Raw genomic sequence first — 6856 nt, forward strand, 5'->3', positions numbered from 1 at the left:
AGCATGGGCAGGATTTTTTGGCCAACTGGACATCAGTGAACATACACAAAGAAAAGTTAGGAGTAACAATCTTGGCAATGACATCATTAGCCAAAATTTGGAAATGTCATTTTGATAGAATAGATCAAATGCAATTGACGGTATGAAAATTCAATGAAAGAACCATAATTTCTGAAAACTAAGATTTTTAAATACCAAAGATAAAAGCTGAAAGTCATTGTAACTTTGGTTCTCCCTACAAAAACTGGCTTAAACAATAAGAAAAATCCACAAGTGCATTTTGAAACTATTTAACACACTCTCGGCTCAATATAAATGATTTATCCAGCAGTTAATTTTTTCTTGGACAGCACAGCAAGGGGTGGTCATGCCTGAAGGGACAAAGGGTTGGACAGGGATGAAAACTAAAGCCAATGAAAGGCTAGGGACAGAAACTACTGAGTGGGCAGGAACACTGAGAGCAGAAGGGTGGGAGGATGGGAAGTGCAGCCAAGGCTGTTTCCTGGTTGTCACTAGTTGTAAATACCAAGACAGGAAGGCTCTCAAAGCCATAGCCCAGAGGGGCCACTTGATTGGCACTAGAGAAGTACCAGCAAGATAATGGGGGCCACGTGAGGGAAATAATGTAAGTATGCCTGTAAATCTACAGCTGCTATCATAGAAACAACTCTCAACAACAGCCAGCTGATGGTGGGTGGGAGCTGGTGTCTTCCTGTGAAGGTACTCCACCTAATTATCTTGCTGCAGATAGTGCCCTAGTGCATTCTCATTGCCTGGTAAGTCTTCGACTTGCCTTGCCAAGGGTGTGATCCAAAATAGGATGGGATGATATGAAGAGGGTGGTGCTTCAATAACCTACAGGGTTTGCCTCCTGAAGATCTCCCTGGTATTTGGACTGCAGGACTGTGAAGGGGCCTCTCACCAGTGAATTACAGCTACAGGGCAGAGATCTACCCCCACAGAGAGACTTCAGGAAACTGCATTCTGGATTTTGTCCTGGGCAGAGGAGAAACAGTATAGCATTACAGAATCATGGATAACTTTTTCTTTAAGCCTAGCTGTACTTCTAATTTCTTTGCTTATTTATTAAGAGTGAGAACTACCTTTCCCACCGGGTTAGGTCTTACTTTACAATTCTTAAATGTGTTAAAGCTATTTGTGGGTCTCCTCTGAACTATCATCAGGTTCTCTCTGTGCCTCTGACGTTATGGAGATGGTCTTCTGGAAGTAGTCAGTCTGTGATGTCAACCCAATTAAAAAGCAAAAACAAACAACTAGACCAGACTTTTCACACTCTGAAACACCAACTCTCGTCTTTGACCTTTTAGTGACTAAGACTTATTTAAATTAAAAATTATTTATTTGCTGTTAAATAAATTATTGGCCAAATAATTTGGCTCTGTAATGCAGTATGGTCATTACCCTGTGCAGTTAACCCTGTGTTTCTCCGGAGTCCTGTGCTTTGATTTTATGACTTCCAAGATGTTTATGTAATTTATTTTTTTCATATCTTCCAGTTACTTGAGTCCAAGCAGACTGATCCACAAAAATCGCATTCAAGGAATTCTGAAGAGTAAGACCCTGATTCCTGGTATCAGTCGCCCTTGAAAACCAACCTCAGTATTACAGAGCTGCCGGTGAAATAAATGATCTTTAAAGGACTTTACAGCAAGTTATAGAAAATTCAATTTATGACTCACCCTAGTATTGAGAAACTTCCTTAGAGTCACTCCCTAAGATTGGAATACCTTTCTCCCACAGTTAATATAAACAAATTTCTTACTCTCCAATCCTCTCATCTTTGGCCTAGTATTTTAGTCTACGTAGATATACTATATTGTTATTTAGATATCCCTATTTCATGATTTCTATTAAGATTATTTTCTTGACTTGTGATTAACTCATTTGCAGTGATTTACAAGCATTTTTAGTTATATGGTTATGTGTTTTATTCTGGATTTGGTGTTTCTGTATTGGAAACGTGATAAAGGACCAATATTTAGAGTTTAAAGAACAGAGTTTGAGTCCAATTATCACAATAACTGGTGAACTAGATATCTATTGTTGGTTAACAAACTATCCCCCAAACACAGTGGTTTTAAACAACAATCATTGTATCGTATTCCTTAATTTTGTAGGTCAGGAATTGGGCGAGACTCAGCTGGGTGCCTTTTCTATCTGTGTGTGTTTATGGAGAGGCTGCTCAGAGACATATAGCTGGTGGATAGGCTTTCTGGAGGGTGTAAGATGGCTTTCTTACATGTCTGGACCTTGACAGGGATGCTAGAAGTTTGGGCTCATCTGGGACTGGTAACCACCACACCCACATGTGGCTTTTCCAGCATGGCAGTATCAGGTTAATGGTATTTCTACATGCCAGCTCAGGAGAGCCAGTGAGTGTTTCCAAGACAGTAGATGCAAACCTGCTTATGACTAGTCCTGGAAGCCCCAGAAAGTTACTTCTGGTGGATTCCATTGGACACGCAAGTCATTAAGGTCAGTTAGATACACAACTCAGTGGGAGGACTAGAAAGAATTGTTGTCATCTCTATTCTAACACACCTTGGCAATTTTTGACTGGTGTGATTTTTTTCCTGTTCTCATTTTCATGATTTCTTGAATGAGAGTGAAATAGCAAATGTCAACCTCATGAGTTGTTATGACGATTGAATAAACTTCATGAAATTACTTAAATTGTTATTCACATTCCTTATTAATTTGTTCCTTGAAATTAATTTTGTTTCTGGTCCCATTTTTAATTATTCGTTATTCTGAATTTGGATCCCATCCTCAAGTTGGCACCATTTTACCCCTTATGAATACTTGTATTATGTCTCAAATTCAATTAAATCCTTTTTGATGCTGTCTTTACTGAGCATGGTCTATAGGATCCCCTGGTGGGTCTTAGAGTTCTAATTATGTCTGCCCACAAATTAGGCTTCAGTCTCCACCTCCTCTTAAAAATATGTCATTTCTCTTATATAGGGAGTGGTTAATGGCCTTTATGCGTACTGTTTTCTCTGGAAGAAAATCTCTTCTTTCAGATATCAAGTCTCTCTCTCTCTCTCCTTTGCTCAGTTCTCTGTTCAAAAATCATTTATCCAAGAGGCCTTTCTTGAGTGCCCTGTCCTAAATAGCATTGGGCCTCTATGCTCTGTTGGATTACTACCTATCCTTTTACCCTGCATTATGCTTTGCTTCAAAGCACTTTCACCCCCTGACACAATATGAATGTGTTTATTTATTCTACATTTTTGCCAACTGAATGGAAGCTTCATGACAGCAAGAACATGTTTCTGCATCTCTGAATCCCCAGGACATAGAACAGAGCCTGGCACAGAGTAAGTGTTTAATAAGCGACATAGATAAATGATTGAAAATGATTTGGGAGATGAAGGTCAAACACAAGAAACTGATACAATTGCTAAAAAATCACTTTATATAGGTCAATAGGTATTAAATTATTGCTTATAAAATTTAATTTCATTGGATATGGTATATTTCTGATATAAATTTAGGTGTGTCTGTATGAATGTAACTGAACAGCAGATTGTAATCAAGATGTTCTTCTCACTCTCTTTTTCTCTCATTTTCACTCTTTATTGTATTAGCCATCTCTGCCCCCACACCAGAGATTAAATGCTTTGGTTTGGGACATGAGCACAGACATACCCTCAAAATGGTTGGTTTAGTGGTTGATTGCCCATCTGAGCCATGAAGTTAATGGACTGTTGAAGATGTAGGGTAATCAGTATTTGGCTAATGATGGTTTCACAGAAAGCAACGGTATTCAGAGTGATCTGGCCAGGACCAACTCTGGAGTGACCCCATTTGGGTTGGCCAATCCACATGCCAGGTAGAGCTGTTAATATGCTCTAGCCAAGAGCTAAGCAGGCACTTCTGAGAACTTGGCGGTGGCGGGGGGGGGGGGGGGGGGGGACATTTGTCTGACCAGTTTTACCACCTTAGTATGGGTTTGTTTGGATATACAGTAAGCAAAACAGAAAAAAAAAAGAACTCGTGCATTTAATCAAGACATATTGATGGTTAGTCGTTTTTAATAACAGCCACATCAACAATTCTCCTTTTTTGTTTTCGAATTGGTTTTTGGTTGTCTTGTAAACAGAGGCCCTCAGCCATAAATTAAAATTAATGATACTTAACCACATGTTCGTCGTTATGCTGAGGTCTTTGAGTGTTTCTCCCCATAGTTAGTAGACATTTCAGCCACATGTACGATAAGGAACTACAGGATTTCCGAATCTTTTTTTAGCGAAAAGGAGCAACAGAATTTTAAAGCAGAAGCGTGAAATGTGAGTGATTGCAAGTCTCACTGAAGTGGCAAATAACATGCTCCATGTGAGTATCTGAGATTTGTTTTCTTGTGCGCTTTTGATCTCAGAACACCTAACAGAGCTGGGGCGGAAGCATTTTGCTAACCTGTTGCATCAGTGCTAAAGATGAAAGAAAACAGTCCTCATCTTCACCGTGGTGCTGATTGTCCCATACATAGGAAACTATCCAGTTAACCTTGCCTGTTGTCATACCGAGAGTTTTATTAAAAATAAACAGTGCGTGTCAGGGTAGAAAAATGTGGGATTTCTGCTTAGATGCCCACAACTCTTTCAAATACTTCATTAAAATGTGCAGGAAGACTCCTTCAGTGCTGTGAGCAAAAATATTGTTATGGAAACTGAGGTCTGTTATCATAGCTTCATTGACTTGCAGTGATTACTTAATACATGAGTTTACGTTTGAAAATATCCAACATGATAATATGAATTTACACCCACCGTCCTATTTCTTTTATTTTGACAAATATGGAAGATGCTGTTTTGTTTTGACACTTGGAGGAGATGTTCTTTTTATTAAAAAAAGAACAGTAATGAGCTTTTAGTTATCGATCTTACTAGATTTCCCTATCATAAGGAAATCTGATACTGATGAATCTACTATGTTCACAGTAAGTAATCTTAGGTGTGTGCATAATTTCCAACAGAAGTTTTTATATTTCAAGGGTTTTGTATTTGATCTTACCAGGATTTGTCATAAGACACCTTGTGTAGCTCTTGTCCAGACACAAAGTATATCCTGGGAGCCAGAGGAGGAGCCTGACCATAGCGTGAGGAGGCAATGCTGTTCCACCACCTACATGACACCCTCTTCAGCAGAAGACCAGCGCGCTTGCCAAGTGCATCTGAACAAGGCACCATTCCTCTCTCAGCATGATTAGAGCTAGTCTTCCTCCTAGGAAGGCTTATAAGGATAAATTCAGAAGGAAATCGGAAGAGCACGAGGTGTCCCGCAGAGAGCCCTAGGCTGGATATCCAGAAGTCAGATCTACTTGCAAATAGGTGGCACTGGGGGTGTCATTTCATATCTCCAGGAGCTGCTTTTCCAGGAGCAAAATGAGAAGGCTGTTTAGAAGTGCTGGAAAGACCCTCCCAGCATTGAAGTGCTTATGATTCCATGGATTTGGTGATTGTAATTTCACTTTCCTGCCTATTAGGGACACACCTGTGTCTACGCTGCAGGGTAGATAGGGCGCCTGCTCCCCCCTCATCATGATCCATTATCTGCGAAGCAAGAAATAAACCCATTCAAAGTGCTGCACTGCGAAGTTGATAGTATTTTCTGATCATTTCTACTCTTTAAGAGGACATATAACATTCTGGGTTAAAAAAACAAAAGGAAAAATACAGCTCCTCTAGTCAGACTACTAGGGCTTAAAATGTAGCTCCTTTCCTTATGTGCAGTATAACCTCATCCAAACTGGTAACTTCTCTGTGCTTCAGTTTTCTCATCTGCAAAACAGGGACAATAATAGTATGTACCTCTTAGGATTATGGGCATTGAGTTAAAATATTTAACATAGGAAGGAATCAGTAACATTAGTTATTTCTATTTTCTTGAACAAATTAGAAACTAGTATGAAAGTAAGTTATTGGGAAGGAGGACCCTGAGATGACTCTGGAGCTGATCACAATGATTAGTCAATCATTAAGTCATAAGAGAGAAACTATTTTATTAGTGACTGTATTAGTCATCTCGAGCTGCCACAACAGACTACCACACACTGGGTGAGTTAAACAACAGAAGTTAATTTTCTCAGTTCTGGAGGCTGGAAGTCCAGGATCAAAGTACCCCCAGCGTTGGTTTCTGGTGTCGCCTCTCTTCTTGGCTTGCACACAGTTGCCTTCTCGCTATGTCCTCACACAGCCTTTCATCTGTGCATGCGGAGAGGGAGCGAGGGATCTCTCATATCTCATCTTTTACTTATAAGGACACCAGTTCTATCACATTAGGGCCCCATGCTGGTGACCTAATTTAACCTTAATTACCTCCCTATAGGCTCTCTTTCCAAATACAGTCACATTGGGGTTAGGGCCTCAACAGATGAATTTGGGGGGACACAATCCAGTCCATAACAGTGATATTTCAGTAAATAAAAAAATTAGTAAACACCTCTGTCTTTTTTTTTTTACCTTAACATAGTTTTCACCGAATGTGAAAAGATGGGTAGTGTCTTCATTTTAATTGAAAGCAGAGTTATATTGGAATAAGGAATGATCAATATGGGGGTTTCCACATATTTCTTCTTGAACTGATAATGTCTTGGCATAAGACAGCAGTTTCCATATTATTCCATAATAATTTGTCTAGAAGTTGACTAATATTTTTGGTTTTCCTTTCTCAGATATGTTAGTTTCAATAAAATGTTTTTATTGTTATCGGATAATACTCAATGAAGATAAACTAGAAAGCATAGATACACAGAGAAATGTGAATAAGAACGAAATCCTGTCTTAGTCCCAGCACCCAGAGGTAACATGGGGTTATGTCCCAGCACCCAGAG

At 39.4% G+C, this 6856-nt stretch overlaps 2 long non-coding RNA genes across 2 annotated transcripts; both read left to right on the top strand.

The window, feature by feature from the left end:
* Positions 1-487: 487 nt before the first annotated feature.
* On the top strand, positions 488-1661 carry LOC124241368 (uncharacterized). The gene is made up of 2 exons (XR_006889185.1): positions 488-625; positions 1518-1661. It is a non-coding gene; the product is annotated as an uncharacterized LOC124241368 (long non-coding RNA).
* A 1625-nt stretch (positions 1662-3286) lies between these two features.
* LOC124241369 (uncharacterized) lies at positions 3287-5542 on the top strand. The gene is made up of 3 exons (XR_006889186.1): positions 3287-3341; positions 4274-4359; positions 5041-5542. It is a non-coding gene; the product is annotated as an uncharacterized LOC124241369 (long non-coding RNA).
* Positions 5543-6856: the final 1314 nt, after the last annotated feature.

The sequence above is a fragment of the Equus quagga genome, chromosome 6 (genome assembly GCF_021613505.1).
Source record: "Equus quagga isolate Etosha38 chromosome 6, UCLA_HA_Equagga_1.0, whole genome shotgun sequence".
Taxonomy (NCBI): Eukaryota; Metazoa; Chordata; class Mammalia; order Perissodactyla; family Equidae; genus Equus; species Equus quagga.